The 17,090-nt window shown below is 47.1% G+C and overlaps 1 protein-coding gene across 2 annotated transcripts in view; it reads left to right on the top strand.

Moving 5' to 3' along the window:
- Positions 1 to 17,090, top strand: part of EVI5L (ecotropic viral integration site 5 like) — a 1,467,274-nt gene that overhangs the window by 975,493 nt on the left and 474,691 nt on the right. The gene's annotated exons all lie outside the window — the stretch shown is intronic.

The raw sequence follows: 17,090 nt of genomic DNA, 5'->3' as shown, positions 1-17,090 counted from the left end.
CCAGGCAGGTGCCTCCGTTGAGTCCCCCTTCATCTCCGTGGAGCTTACCTTGGATAATTCAGACTAGAAGGGGGTGATGGAACGCGTACCTTTCTAGTTTAGTACAAGGTGCAATCCTGAATCACTGTGGGTGGACAAGCATGGTGTTTCTAACTTCTTTACCACCCCCAACATAATGAGTCGTCCTGTGAGTTCCGCCTCACCTTTGTGTGGAAAAGACTCTAAGGTACCAAAGGGAAAGGCATTGGGTGTACTTGAAGATGCTGCAACATTTATACTCCTAATTGCTAGTGTCTTCATAAAATAGACAAGCTTGGCATTGATGAGGGAGAGGCCGCCCTCTCCAACATGTCACTGGCCCAATCCATCGCCCAGCCATGAAACATTGTCCTCCAGCTTCTCTGAGGAAGAATATCAACTTGAGATGCCTTCAGTGCTGAAACCAACAAGGACATGCATGAGCTTGAGAAGGATGATCAGGAAATTCGCTTTCATACCCCTGGTACCAGGTACTAAAGAGTCATAAAGAGAAGACTAAAGCCCTCCTCCATAGCTTCACACACTTAGGCATTCACCACTACTTTGTCCCCCTCCAGCAACACCTCCTTCACCGTGGCCTTATTCACCACTCCTGCAGCCTCCACCAGAATTAACTGAAAGATCAGTCCTTTCCTTCTCTGACCCAGGTCACACTCATGGCGAGGGAGGCCTTAACAATCAACTTGCTGAGGCAGTGGATAGGGACGATCTGTGGGGCGACTACACCGTGGACCCAGATGTTGAGTCTTACCTAGACAAACCTTCTTTACTGAACAATACCACTCCGTATCATACAGACATTCAGAGAGTGTCCTACACCCATAAAGTCGACATGCATGCCGTAAAGGACAATTTAGATGCCGTCTGTGACAGAATGTACTGTGCATTCCCTCGTTCTCAAGGACATGCTTACATGAGCCTCCAACAGCTTTAAGGACCCACTAAGGTCCAAGGTTGTCACGTCGGGGTTAGAGAAACAGTTTTAGACTGCTTCTAATTACCCTCTTTACATCAGAGGACAGGTCCACCAAGACCCCTTAGTACTGTGTACAGCAAGGAAGTGGGCCTCCAACCTATGTGGCAGGAGACTCCCCACCTCCCCCAGATAAGGAGAGTAAACGCCTCAACACCACAGGAAAATGTGTAGCGGTTGGCACAACCACCAAGTGGCGAATCGCCAATTCAGTAGGTTTGCTGTTGAGATACAACAGTTGCTACTGGTGGAGGACCTAGTACAGCAACTCCCTGAGACATACCAGCAGAGGGTGAGGAGCTAGTTTTGGAAGGAAAGGTCATTTTCAACGCGAACATGCATTGCACATTGGACAGCATGGATGCTGCTTCGGGCAGTGTTGATACCAGTGTCCTGCTCTGCCCCCATGAATTGCTTTGCATCTCAGGGTTTAAACCAGAGGGAGGCTACAGGACCAACACTATCATGGGCAGAGGTAGAGACTGCTCCTGCACCCAAGCACTGACCTGTCCACGCTCCCAGTGATCAGCCAGCACCTGTCAGGGGAGACTAAGGGCCTACTTGCGCCCTAAGGTAACTATAACTCGCACCTTCGCCATGCACAGCTAATTACTCCACATATTATATCAATGATGAGATCTTGAATGGCATCTTTGATATTATCTGTGAACATTTGCAATACAATTATTGATTAAAAAAACTGTGCATGGCAAGGGCGCGAGGTATAGTTACTTAAAAGAACTATAATTATAACTGCAAAATTTCTACGGTTTTGTACGAGTAAATTCAGAACCTAACTATTACATCCCTGTAACCATTGGTTTTTCAGTGAATGCGGGGGCTCCCACCCGCAGCCCCCGGGACCGTCACCTCACTGGGGCTTAAATGAAATAGTGGGTTACTGCCCAGTTCTCTCCCACCCCCCTTCTCCCCCCCAAGCTCCCTGGGGACCACCACCTCCATGTGGCTGTTTCTTCTAAATATAGTAGGAGAGGTCCACCAGGCCCACTCCTGCTATGTCCCACCCCTGGGACATAGCTGTTTACTCTGACCTGGTGGGAGCTTTGACGGATCCCGCTAAGTCAGAGCAAACACTCCTTTCCCACCAAAAGAGAGCTGTCAAAATGGCAGCCTCTGTCCCCCACCCCGCAAAAGGTGTTCAGGGCAGGCCGCGGGGGATGGGATCCTTGGGGCTGAAATCGGCCGGGTGAGGGGGGGGGGCACCACTCACCCACACTGTCCATTAACTCAACAAGGTAGCACTTACTAACTAGGCAAAAACAACAAGTGATGGACGGACTTGTTGTTTTTGCTTTGTCGCCCTAAGTGGGAAGGGTATGCCCAGACGTGGGTCCCGTGCTTCCCATGCCACTGGATTCAAGCTAGCCTGGCTGATGAGGGGTGAAACCCCGAAACCGGTCCCAGGATGCTTGTTTCCGGTCCAGTGAGGACCTGGCTTGGCAGTTCGGGCTGGACTGTTCCCATGAGGAACAGGGTCAAGACTGATTTGCATACGGCTGGGTCCAAACTGGGGTGGCATGGTGAGCAAAAGAACGATGGATTAAACCCAGATCTGTGACTGGGGGTGAGTGTTTGACAATGTTCAGCATTCCGTCCATCACTTGTTGTTTTTGCTTTGTCGCCCTAAGTGGGAAGGGTATGCCCAGACGTGGGTCCCGTGCTTCCCATGCCACTGGATTCAAGCTAGCCTGGCTGATGAGGGGTGAAACCCCGAAACCGGTCCCAGGATGCTTGTTTCCGGTCCAGTGAGGACCTGGCTTGGCAGTTCGGGCTGGACTGTTCCCATGAGGAACAGGGTCAAGACTGATTTGCATACGGCTGGGTCCAAACTGGGGTGGCATGGTGAGCAAAAGAACGATGGATTAAACCCAGATCTGTGACTGGGGGTGAGTGTTTGACAATGTTCAGCATTCCGTCCATCACTTGTTGTTTTTGCTTTGTCGCCCTAAGTGGGAAGGGTATGCCCAGACGTGGGTCCCGTGCTTCCCATGCCACTGGATTCAAGCTAGCCTGGCTGATGAGGGGTGAAACCCCGAAACCGGTCCCAGCATGCTTGTTTCCGGTCCAGTGAGGACCTGGCTTGGCAGTTCGGGCTGGACTGTTCCCATGAGGAACAGGGTCAAGACTGATTTGCATACGGCTGGGTCCAAACTGGGGTGGCATGGTGAGCAAAAGAACGATGGATTAAACCCAGATCTGTGACTGGGGGTGAGTGTTTGACAATGTTCAGCATTCCGTCCATCACTTGTTGTTTTTGCTTTGTCGCCCTAAGTGGGAAGGGTATGCCCAGACGTGGGTCCCGTGCTTCCCATGCCACTGGATTCAAGCTAGCCTGGCTGATGAGGGGTGAAACCCCGAAACCGGTCCCAGGATGCTTGTTTCCGGTCCAGTGAGGACCTGGCTTGGCAGTTCGGGCTGGACTGTTCCCATGAGGAACAGGGTCAAGACTGATTTGCATACGGCTGGGTCCAAACTGGGGTGGCATGGTGAGCAAAAGAACGATGGATTAAACCCAGATCTGTGACTGGGGGTGAGTGTTTGACAATGTTCAGCATTCCGTCCATCACTTGTTGTTTTTGCTTTGTCGCCCTAAGTGGGAAGGGTATGCCCAGACGTGGGTCCCGTGCTTCCCATGCCACTGGATTCAAGCTAGCCTGGCTGATGAGGGGTGAAACCCCGAAACCGGTCCCAGGATGCTTGTTTCCGGTCCAGTGAGGACCTGGCTTGGCAGTTCGGGCTGGACTGTTCCCATGAGGAACAGGGTCAAGACTGATTTGCATACGGCTGGGTCCAAACTGGGGTGGCATGGTGAGCAAAAGAACGATGGATTAAACCCAGATCTGTGACTGGGGGTGAGTGTTTGACAATGTTCAGCATTCCGTCCATCACTTGTTGTTTTTGCTTTGTCGCCCTAAGTGGGAAGGGTATGCCCAGACGTGGGTCCCGTGCTTCCCATGCCACTGGATTCAAGCTAGCCTGGCTGATGAGGGGTGAAACCCCGAAACCGGTCCCAGGATGCTTGTTTCCGGTCCAGTGAGGACCTGGCTTGGCAGTTCGGGCTGGACTGTTCCCATGAGGAACAGGGTCAAGACTGATTTGCATACGGCTGGGTCCAAACTGGGGTGGCATGGTGAGCAAAAGAACGATGGATTAAACCCAGATCTGTGACTGGGGGTGAGTGTTTGACAATGTTCAGCATTCCGTCCATCACTTGTTGTTTTTGCTTTGTCGCCCTAAGTGGGAAGGGTATGCCCAGACGTGGGTCCCGTGCTTCCCATGCCACTGGATTCAAGCTAGCCTGGCTGATGAGGGGTGAAACCCCGAAACCGGTCCCAGGATGCTTGTTTCCGGTCCAGTGAGGACCTGGCTTGGCAGTTCGGGCTGGACTGTTCCCATGAGGAACAGGGTCAAGACTGATTTGCATACGGCTGGGTCCAAACTGGGGTGGCATGGTGAGCAAAAGAACGATGGATTAAACCCAGATCTGTGACTGGGGGTGAGTGTTTGACAATGTTCAGCATTCCGTCCATCACTTGTTGTTTTTGCTTTGTCGCCCTAAGTGGGAAGGGTATGCCCAGACGTGGGTCCCGTGCTTCCCATGCCACTGGATTCAAGCTAGCCTGGCTGATGAGGGGTGAAACCCCGAAACCGGTCCCAGGATGCTTGTTTCCGGTCCAGTGAGGACCTGGCTTGGCAGTTCGGGCTGGACTGTTCCCATGAGGAACAGGGTCAAGACTGATTTGCATACGGCTGGGTCCAAACTGGTGTGGCATGGTGAGCAAAAGAACGATGGATTAAACCCAGATCTGTGACTGGGGTTGAGTGTTTGACAATGTTCAGCATTCCGTCCATCACTTGTTGTTTTTGCTTTGTCGCCCTAAGTGGGAAGGGTATGCCCAGACGTGGGTCCCGTGCTTCCCATGCCACTGGATTCAAGCTAGCCTGGCTGATGAGGGGTGAAACCCCGAAACCGGTCCCAGGATGCTTGTTTCCGGTCCAGTGAGGACCTGGCTTGGCAGTTCGGGCTGGACTGTTCCCATGAGGAACAGGGTCAAGACTGATTTGCATACGGCTGGGTCCAAACTGGGGTGGCATGGTGAGCAAAAGAACGATGGATTAGATCCAGATCTGTGACTGGGGGTGAGTGTTTGACAATGTTCAGCATTCCGTCCATCACTTGTTGTTTTTGCTCCAGCACTTACTAACTAACCACTAGAAAGAGTTCCAGTTGGATAGACATTTTGTGCCAAACTGTGCACTCTTGTTGTATAAACGAGCAGGTGAGCTTCTGTTCTGGCTATGATGCTGATTTCACAGAAATTAAACCTCTACAGGAAGCTCTTACAAATATAAACGTATCAGGTGCCCCAGTTGAAGCTTTTGCAAACAACAAATGATCTTAACTCCTGGGCTTGACAAAGGCAAAGCAAGTGTATTTACTCCTCGATTCCATATTGAAAACATATCTCAAATCCTCTGTGGAGGTGAATGCATCTTTCATCTATTTGTGCACAATCAGACTCTCTCACACCCAGACAGATACTGTCACAGCCACTCTCACACCCAGAGACACGATCTCACACCTATGCTCACACCCAGAGAGAAGGGCCCTGCTGCCAACTAGGTGGATAGGGGGGGTTTGACTGTAGGGAATGGCCAAAGGCCGCGCATGGCGGTGGTTGGAGAAACATTTAGTAATGAAAATTATTTAACTTTTTTTAAAAACATAGAAATTCACTGGGAAAAAAACAGAGGTTACACGGATGTTATAGTTAGGAAATAGAATTTAAAAAAACTGTGAAATGCACTTACTTGCACAAAAAAAGAGAAATTCAGCAGTTATAGTTAGTTATTTCAAGTAACAATAACTTGAGGGCTAAGGTAACTATAACTTGTAATGCACTCACTTCGAATTACCCCAGATATCACAGCACTCATGACTACTTTTATAATGTCAAGAAAACTATCAATGAAACATTAGAAGTCAAATAATTGAAAGAAAAAAATGTGCATGGCGGGGGCACGATTTATAGTTACCGTAGGCCATGAGTTATAGTTACTTGAAATAACTCTTAACTATAACTGCTGAATTTCTCTGGTTTTGTGCCAGTAAATTCCGAACCTATACCTATAACGCCCCGTAGCCTTTTTCTTTTTTTTAAGTGAATATATAAATATATATATATATACACACACATACACACAGACACATACACTCACACTGTTGCTCTCTCTCTCACACAAAGGATTTTGTTTCCATAGGAAATGCTTTTTTTGTGTTGCTAATAACTTTGGCGCCATTTGACAAATGTCCACAAAACTTTCCCAAAGAAAGTGTTTCTTTTAGATCAAAGCAGGACTTCAGTTATGAGAAATGGGAGAGGATCACAAAGTTTATATGCAATAATATTTGTTAGCTGCTGCTATATAATAATAGTGAAAACACTGCAATATTCCTGAATAGTAGATGTAAACACATTTAGAATGTGGACAAGTGCGTCTGTGCACTGTCAATGACCCGGCCAAGGAGGGCATGAAAGAGCTGAAACTGGATCATGCCTTCAAAGCTGTTCTGAACAAGGCCCCCAAATTACTTTTGGCCCAGGGCCCCTGAAATCCTTAAGATGTTCCTTATTTAACCACGAGGACCTGCCAAAGAGCAAGGGCCTTTCAGCACCTTATTGTCATGTCGGCAACATTCAACGGGTTTCCAGGTGATTTCCAGTTGGGGTAGACATCCTTTAAGGCATATCAACCTGGGAAAAACAGTCCTCTTCTTCCCCGCCCCCGCATGCCCCCTCAGTATGACTGCCTCAGAGGAGGGCACCCCCTCTCATGCAACACCACCTGGAATAGCACACCGATCACACCTGAAGAAGTACATGTGACAAGTGCTTAAGGAGGGGGAATCCCTTGAGGGATCTGTCTGGGGCACAAACAGCAATTGCTGCCTTAGCACATTGCAGACTCACGTTGAAGATGTGCTGGACCCCTGAAAAGCTGCACTGGATCCTTGCTCCAGACACCCGAACTCAATGGGACTCTCGAGACCCCAGTGGAACTTACTGAGTAGGCCCCCAAAACAGTGAGGTGGCCTGGCGCTTAGCCCGATAAACGTCCATAGGAGGACTAACTTCAATATGTGCCATTTGCTGCAATGAGGGAGGTGCCAGGGCTTCCCCACCTTTTCCTATAGGTGGACATGCAGTTCTTAGCTTGGGACATTCTGACCACCTCCCTTAAACTGAGTGCCAAAGCAAGCTGCCGGTGGACACAGGGAGTGTCCCTGTAGATACCTGCAGACTTCACGTGCACTGCACCCCCAGACTGGGCAACTACAGAGACCCTCCGGGGCCGTCACAGCACCAACTAAGCCCAATACTGTCATAGCACATATTTGGTTTCTCAACCGAGCAAAACCCTAGAGCTCTGTCTTGACCCACAGGGGCCCCCGCGAGGGCATTGAACTATCGGTGATCACGCTGGGCCCTAGCATAAGGCCTAAGCTTCCAAGGGATCCTGCAGGACCCACTTCAACACAGGATTGTTGTTCCCTCCACACAAGCACCAGGTTAACGATAAGGATTTATTCACGGCTCCTCCCTGGTCAAAGCACTACTCTGGACAAGCAACCGTTAAGAGATCTCTTAAAATGTCTCTACTGCTGTTGATAGTCAGTAGAGAGACAAAGCGCCAGATTATGGCCGTGGCGTACAGAGACACTCAAGCTCCATAGCGCTGGCTACAATGGACAGGCAAAAACATATTAAAAATTAATCCTGCTCCCCATCACCGACACTTCATTCACCCATCCACGGCAAGGAGAGGGGCTCTTCACCACCACAGGCACAAGACTCTGTCGCTAAACTAGATGCCATACAGTAGGCTATCGAAACGTCACACATATCCGTCGAGTCCCAAATAGAGGAGATTCAGTTGAAGTTTTGTCTTTTGCGCAATGACCAAAGAAAACTGGCCTCCAGAGTTACGGACACAGAACGAGCCGTCGCAGATATGCAGCCACAGCTGGTGGATCAATCACAGACAACCCAGGACCTAATTGAAAGGGTACAGCACCTTGAACATCGAGCGGAGGATGTAGAAAAGAGGGCAAGAAGGAATAATATTTGAGTGGTTGGCTTACCTGTTAGCTCAGAGGACATTAATTTAATGATTGATTTCCTTGAAGAGTGAATCACATAATTTACCATATTCCAAACACTTTCACCCCATTTTTTGATGGAGGCGGCGCACCGTATACCAGCTCACTGTTCTCCTCCGAAGCCCCCCCCCCCTCGGCCAGTGGTTCCAAGGCTCTTCCTTTACAAGGACAGGGATGCTATTCTGCAGGCATCCTGGAAGGCAGCCCCACATAAATGCAAAAATTGCTGGATCTCAGTTATCCCAGATTATAGCCTACAGACTCAATGCTCCTCCTTTCTAGCAGTGAAACAGGGCCTCAGGAATCTTGACATTTAGTACTCTCTGTTCCCAGCGAAAATTGAAAAAAATCCACAACAATCACTCACCCTTCTTCACGTAGACAGATTCGGCATGGGACTGGGTGGAAACACATTTCGAGGGAAGTCATCGTCCTCAGACATCCCAAAATCCTACACCCTATCCTGGTGAAAACAAAAAATAAAAGAGACTGTAAGAGGTCCAAAGCCAAGAGTACCCTCAGAGCTCCTTCTCCACGGGAAGTGAAACGGAATCAACGATCAGCTCTTGAGGCAGCGTTTGTGCTCAGACAATCCTCACCCTCTCCACGATCAGACTCCAGCATGGCCGCCAGTGACAAGGACATGGCCTCGAAGGACTTCCTTCGTTCACTCAGGCCTACTGGTTTGGACAGTGGTGATACTGCAATCCGTGGAGGAGCTCCTCTAATCCCATATACTTGGGTAATGGTGCAGATCCCTCAATAGGACTGTGCATAACACTCTGAATCACCCCACTACTTCCTCACAGTTCAGGAGGCCAGCCACTCCTGTACGCCCTGCTGTTATCCCAAAGGATTTTCAGAGGGCCGTTTGCCAATTATGATTGCGAGTCCTCCATCTGACAGTACACTGCCTCTACCTCCAGTCCACCACAACCCCTTTTTTTCTAAAATATTCAATTGTTGGTGCTAAGCTGGGTGTATACCATATATGTCCAGCGGCCCATTTGTGTCCTAGATGCCAAACCCAGTCAGCTGATCTGAAACACATGCTCTGGACTTGTCGCACCTAAACTATTTATTGGCAAACAGTACATAACACACTAGCAACATCACAGAATTAAATACATCAGACACCTTGGAAGCAATGGCTTTGGGCCTCGTCGCAGGAGAAAGAACCAAAAGTTCGAGCGCATTTGCAAATCTAGGTCTCCTTGCAAAACGCCTGTTGACCCACACTGGATAGCTCAACGCTCCCTGACCACGTCCCTGTGGCAACGCATGATGTTGCGATGGGGGAAGGGGAAAGTTTGACACTACACTGGGAGAAGGCCAGGTGACTTTGCATATGCCCCAAAGCGGCTACCTGGGACACAATGCTCACTCAACTTAAAGACCTCATTACAGATGACCCCACTCCACCTTCTTAGACTGTCTCATCTCTCCTGCGAAATCTTTAAGGCTATCAGAGTCATTACACTCAATACCCAAGCATTCTCTTACACTTACTAACACACCCTCGAACAACCCCTCCACCGTCCACCAAGTTCTTCCCTTGGACCCTGAAAGCTTGTTTGACGGCAGGAATAGCCTAGGTACCATTATCCTTCCAACAGCCCCTCCCCCATTCCACCTATATAGCCTTGCATACTCCAAGACCCTACTACCTCCTCATAACTGCTCATTACTGAGCTACTAAACTTCACAGATATACCTTTTTGCCGTGAACCACCCCCGATCTCAAGTTTTTCTTTTCGCCCCACAACATACTGGAGGTTTTCTAGCACCTTCTCTTTAACCTAGCTCATATATCCAAGTAAGATCCTCAAACCACCTACAATTCATTGAGACATTGGTTCATTCATATGCTAATTTGACTCTTTACATTAGGCTCGCACAGTGTTAATAATATATTTGATTATACAAAAATTTTGAATTTCGGCTACTGTACTACTGTCTGTTTTCCTTATATGTTTTTTACTGCATGTATGCTTTCATTGGTCAATTACTATGAACCATACCACTTCACAAAGACTGTTGACAAATGTTTCCTTTCTTGTATGTAAAACCAATTCCCATATAGGATGTAAAAGCAAAATCCCAATAAAAAGTTTTGAAAAAAATGGTTTGATTGATATGAAACTCAGAAAAGATCTCTTGGAAAGAAAAAAGCCCTCATTACTTTCCTGTAAGAGTGGACTACAGTGTAAGGTTCGGTAAAAGAAAGAGCCTCCATCAGTCTTCTAGCAGAAGTGATGGCTACTAAAAATGCTTATTTCCATGTAAGATGCTGCTATGCACCCTTCTGATTAGGCTCAGAAGAAGGGCCTATTTGTTTTGATAGAACGAGATTCAGTTCCCATGAAGTAAATGGTCTTTGGATCGGTGGGTATAGTTTTTTTTTTAACCCTCCCTAGAAGTCTTTAATTACCAGAACTTTGAAATACAAAATGTGACGTTGGAGATCTCCTTTAGGTCTTAATAGCTGCCAGTTGTACTTTAATAGAAAAACTGAAGCTTAGATTGTGTAGGGTGCAGTAGATTAAGGGCCTGATTTAGAGTTTGGCGGATGGGTTATTCTATCTCAAATGTGACGGAGATCCCAGACACTGTTTTACAATGTCCATAGGACATAATGGAATCGTAATACGATATCCTTCACGTTTGTGACGGAGTAACCCCATCTGCCAAATTTTAAATCAGGCTCTAACTGATATAATGTCCTCTTGACAGCCAAAGGGGTTGTGACCATTGCTTCGATATACAATACAAAATGGTTTCTACTTCATGGAATAGGAAGATCTTGTCAAGGGAAAATGCCTCTTGTAAATTCTCTTTAAAAGCAGGAGAAGAGTTAGATATCCATACAATCTGACTTCAAAAACTGTGGTGAAAATTCAGCAAAGTTGAATTCAGATGTTGGTCTTGCTTCTGAAGTTTGTGTTAATAAATTGGGTTTGGGTGGCAGCCTCATGTGTGACTTGATGCATATTTGCAGCAGGACTGGATACCGCTACTGTTTCCGCCAGTCCAAAACTATTAAAAATATATTTTATGGAAGCTTTCTCAGTCTCACTACAATAGTGGGAATCAACAGTATCATGGGAAAAGGTGTAAGGAACATATTCTGACCAGGCCATCAAAAGGGAATTTCCTCTTGATCCCTGTTCTGTTCAACAGATGTGTAGTCTTGGCATTATCTGTTTTCTGCCATTGTGAAGTGTTGTAAAGAGGGTCTCTCCTCACAGATTTCTTCTAAAACCTCATCATCCAGGACCCATTTGTGGTTCTCATCCTAATGGAGAATATGAAGGTCTGCTAGTTGGTTCATAGTCAATGAGCTGTGCATTGCTGTTATGAATAGATCCCGGGCTACGACACAGAACCTCTTTTCATGTTTATAATTGAAAGAGGAAGAGATGACATAGAAATAGGACTCACTGCGAGGAGAGGAAGTGGAGCGGGCGTTACGTGCGCTCAGACGGATATTTAGGAGAAGAGTGGGAGTACGGACTGGTTAGATACCAGGAAGCGTACTCGCGTTGAAACGGAGAAGCCTTTTGTACTCGCAGAATCATATTGACAAGGCAGGCAAGTGGCTCGAGGGAGGTAAGCTGATTACTATTTCCCGAAGCGATACTGGCGCGGGCGATAGGAGCGGCATGGAAACCTTTGTATAAATAATTGATTCATAATCATGAGTATAATAGAAATGAGGCAGGAAGTGACTTTAAAGCGTTTATTATTTAATTAGACTAACCATAATAATGAGTATAAATAAATAGGGGGAAGATAAAAGAGGGAAAGTTATCAGTATTAGAAGTAAACTAGTGCTAGAGAATGCTATTGCGACAAGGGAAGTTACATGACCAAACAAGACTATGGAATTGGTGCTTTTGGTAAAGCGGAAGTTTATTAATATTAGGATATTGATAATTGCAATTTTTGATAACCAGATTGGAAGGAATACTTATGACATATTTACAGATATTATTACACAAAGAAGAAAGGTGAACGTTTGGATTACTAGTGGTTATCACTTTGGGGGAATACAGATTGGACTACAGGTATTGACTATGAGTTCTATAACATACTCTGTGGATAGATATTTAGTAAGAGTTGACTACATAGTGGAGCCTTACATGTGTGTGCATGTACATGGTGTAAACGTATCCTATTAATGGGGTTAATGGGTGTAAGACAAATATAATTATGTATTAGCATGGAAATAGTAACTTATATTGTTGAATGATCACTTGATTCACTGGGAGGTTAAGAAAATTTGGGTTTGTTAGATGTACTAGTTTCCACAAGTTACACAGAGGTGCTTAAATGGGTACAAGGGTATCAGGATATATCATATCATGTAATACCTAATGTGTAATTACAGCCCTGACGAAGTCTATGGGAGATTTCAGTGACGAAACACATGTTGGCATGAATGCTTGGTGATAACATCATAACCCTATTGAAAGCCATGCTATGAAGAGATGAGCATCACGCAATAAAATTGGAGATGGACTACGAATCGTGATGGACTATTAATTGACGTTGGTTGGATGTGTGCCTGTATTTACAGAACTTGTTAATCAGCAATCAGTTGCTGACCACGGTGATTTAGGGTGTTTGCCCTGCTCAGTGCACCGTCTGAGAACTCACTGTATTTAACTTGGACACAGTGGACAGGCAGTGCCATAGTACTCCTGCAAACTCCCCATTAGCTTAACATTACCTACATCAGGGAGACCAGCAGCCTAGGGGTAAAGTCGGGTTCGAACTTCCCGTTCAAGTCATTGGGGACCTCGATTGTCCAGTTGCAGTTCGGTGGAACCCAGGTGTGGGTTCCAGAAGAAGAGGACCTAAGGAAAGAGGGGGCAGCCTCCAGACCACCCGGAGGTGCCCAGGTGGTGCAGGAGGGCAATGTCCACCCTTTTCAGAGATGCTTTCCTGTAGGATGGTGGACAAAGAAGTGCAGCTATGGAGTCCAGATGATGCAGGAAGATCCCAGGAGTAGTTCACAAGCTGTCCCACGTCGTTCATGGAATTGCAGAGGGGTCAGTGGGACCACCAACAAGCCTTGGCAAATGCAGGGAAGCTTTGCACAGAGTTCGTAGGATTTGTGGGGACCAGCAAGGTCTAGGCAACCTATCCTTGGCAGGTAAGTCAGGGCCAGCCCTAAGCATGCAGGAGAGCCAGGAGAAATTGTTGGAGGCCCCAGCAGGACCCTCTGGCTGCAGGCACAGGGAGTCACTGGGAGGCCATATGGTTTCACATGTCGCAGGAGTTGCAGTGAGGATGTCGTTCTTGGAGCTGGAGAATGCTGGAGGCCGGGGCTTTTTTAAGCTAGGAAGTCTTCAGACTGAAGAGCCAACAAGCCTTGACAGCGACAAACAGACGCGGTCCACAGGGGTTCCAGCGAGTAACCACAGACGTCCCAGTTGCAAGAAAGATATGTCAGACCTCTGGAGAGCCACAGAACCACCACCTGTGTTGTAGAGCCTTGGAAAGTCCGTGGGAAGCAGGATCCACAAGCTGGTCATCATTGTCGAGGGGGTGGCAGATGCAGGGGAGTGTCTCCTCCTCTCCAAGGAAGATTCCTTCTTGCTTTCCTAAGTACAGGCAGAGTCCCAGTGACTCTGGAGGATGCATGGCCACGGGGTTGCAGAAGTCTTTGCAGAACTTGGAGTAGGAGCCCTCCAAATGGTTACGGTCTTTTTCTGATTCCAGCGAAGAGCAGCAGTGGTTCCGATGTCCAGGTTGCAGAAGTGTCTTGCAGAGGAGACTTGCAGGTGGTTCCTGAAGTTTTGCTAATGAATCTAGGGTACCACCCTCGGGGGAGTCTTTAAGTAATGCAGGAAGGGGGTTGGACACTTACTGCAGTGACCCACCTATCAGAGGGGGTCAGGGACATCACCCAGCTGAACTAACCAGTCAGATGCTTCCAGGGGCCTCTGCTCATCCTATTTTCAAGATGACAGACTCAAGTGGCCACCTGGGAGAGTTCTGTGTACCTCCCTAGGGGAGGAGCTGGACATAGGGATGGTCACTCCCCAGTCCTTTGTGTGGTTTTGCACCAGAGCTTACACCAGGGGTTTCTGCACTGGTGCAGACCTATTTATGCAAAGATGGCACCAAATGTTCCCTTCAAATGCGTCTGGTGGCGATCAGAGGCACCTCCAACCTAGCCCAGAGACACCTATTTCTAAGGAAGAGGTGGTCACACCTCTGCCTTACAGGCAATCTATTGTTCTGCTTTTCCCTGCCTGAGTTTGGCTCAGCAGCAGGAGGGCACAACAGTGTTTGGGTTCGGTAGAAGCATGGGTAGGCATGCAGACCCTGCAAGGCTGTACAGACAGACTTTGGGGGATCCCCAAGGGAACCCACAGAGTATATGGTGTCATGAAGCTAGCACTGGAATCAATGTAGTTGCATATTCCAATTTTTTTTTACACCAAACATGACTGTGTTCAGTGAAGCTAGTTTGTAGTTAAAAAGGTTGTGTTGACCAGTGTCTATTAAATAGCTTAAAGTAGCTTCCTGCACTTACAAAGCCCAAGAAATTGAGTCTGGGGTTTGTAGGGGCACATCTGCTCATGCAGGGGTGCCCTCATACTTAGAACCAAGCACACTGCCCTTGGGCTGAAGGGCCTACCTTAGGGATGACTTATTGGGTCAGAGTGTATTGCCCACGATATAAGGCAAACCTTATATCTGGATTGAAAGCTGCATGTACCATTCCGCACAGGCTGCAATGGCAGGCCTGTAGTCACAGGTTGCATGGGCCCCCATGGGTGGCACAGTACATGCTGCAGCCCATGGGGGACCCCTGGTGTACCAATGCCCTGGGTACCTAAGTACCATATATTATGGACTTACATGGGTGCACCAGTATGCCAATTATGGGGTGTAAAAGTTACCATGCAACTAAATTTAGGGGAGTGAACACTGACATCGGGGTCCTGATTAGCAGGATTCAAGTGTACTACAGTCTAAACATATTGACACCAAGCAAAATGTGGGGGCAACTATGCCAGAAAAATGCTACTTTCCTACAAAGTGGTTGAGAACCCTGTGCCCCCTTGCTTGTTGATGTAGTGCATTGTGGTGTCTGTCTGAATCCTGGTTATTGTCTTCTTGTGCAGGGATGAAAAGAAATCTTTGAAAGGACGATGAACTGCCCTCGGCTTAAGAAGGTGTTTGCGATCTGTTTTATCTTTCTCTGGACTTGAACCAAAAGATGATTCAAGTGAGCACCACACCGTGTATTTACAGTGATGGATCTATTACTATTGTTTGTAGAGAGGATTGTCTCTGGAAAGGGACTCCTTGAAAGACGAATTTGACTGATAGAGACTGCATCAATTCAGTATCAAATCAGATGATCTTAACAATTGTTAATCTTTTGACACCATCGTTCCTCTTGACCCCTTTGCAGGGGTATCAATGGTAAGCATGCATTTTGGACAATGTAAATTTTTGACAAATACAAGATGCCAAAGAACCTAGGAGTAATGATGACTATCTAGCTGTTGGATTATTGGTTCTCACTAGTAGGGTACCATTTGTCACATATAGATGACACTTTCTACTCAACAGGAAACACTATTCATCTTGTGGTGTCTATATTCTCTCAAACAGTCTTCTTCCTTCCTTATAAAGGGCAGTTTTTAAGCAGGGAAAGCATTCTAACTGGAGAAAACGTCCAGATGCAGAAAATAAATCAAACCACTCAGTAGATAGATTTAAACAGTGCCAAGTAAAAGTGAAAAAAAAATCCAAAAAGGATGGAAAACTCTTTTCAAAACAGAAGTGTGAAACCTCACATATGCTCTGAGATCCTGCTCACAGAAGCTGGAAAAAAACGAACTTATTGTGAGGCAGCTGCCTCTACACTGCGTCATGAGTAGAGGAAGGTCCTGGAACCTTAAAAGGACAGGATTTCTTTTTACAGCTTTCCGTGTAGGCCTGTCAGACTGCGATCGCTTCTGGGTAGTGGCACAAAGCCAGATCTTGTATCAGAAAGTGTGTTTTTTGTTATTTATTGTAAATCGCTTCATTTAGTTTTTGAGAAACTAAGGTTCAAAATGTATGTATAATCACGTTGTGGAGGATCCACGGATCCAACAGATCTACAGATAGGATCTGATTGGCTGCCACCACATCATCATGTGGTGGCAGCCATATTAGGACCAGGGAAATAAGTATTCTGTCATCAAAAAAATAAAAGAAAAAAAAAGAAAACATATGGGGAAATGAGGAGGGTAGGGATACCCTGTCTCTATATGCATGATGTGCAGTCCCAGAGGGACCTCCCCACACCCACTGTCCCTGGGGCAAAAACGTAATTGAAAAAAAAGAAATTGCCTCAAATTCACAGAGGGTCCACAGTAAAAAAAAAATAAACTCTTCGGGTGGGCCAGGGCGCAGGGGTTATGCACAGTCTTTTTTTGCGGGGAGGGGGCATGTAGCTGCCCTCCCCCAGCTTATAAAAGGCTTCAGAGACCACATCCCCCAGGGCAGTATCATATTTAGTACTGGCGGCGTGTGGTGCCCTCTCTGCCATTTTGAGGCCCCGGGGACCCCATCCCCTGAGGTGGTTTACTTTCTATGGGGAGGGAATGTGATGCCCCTTCACCTTAGACTTCAGAAGACACCAAGGACCCTATCCCCCAGGGCCGCATTATATTATAAATGGGCAGGGGCTTGCGCCTCTCTTGATGTCCTGAAGTTGTTTCTTGATGCCTTTCTTGTAGACAGAGCATCCTGACCCTCTTCTCTGTCCTTCAGTGTCTTTCTGGGCTTTTTTAATAGTGTCTGCAGCCTTTCCAAGGGTTACCCTCTGTAAGGCATATGAGGTAGAGTTCATGGGTCCCGTAATAGGTAACAATCCTGTAG

Source organism: Pleurodeles waltl, chromosome 4_2 (assembly GCF_031143425.1).
Source record: "Pleurodeles waltl isolate 20211129_DDA chromosome 4_2, aPleWal1.hap1.20221129, whole genome shotgun sequence".
Classification (NCBI taxonomy): domain Eukaryota; kingdom Metazoa; phylum Chordata; class Amphibia; order Caudata; family Salamandridae; genus Pleurodeles; species Pleurodeles waltl.
The sequence above is the reverse complement of the archived record's forward strand: the minus strand, read 5'-3'. Positions and strand labels throughout refer to the sequence as shown.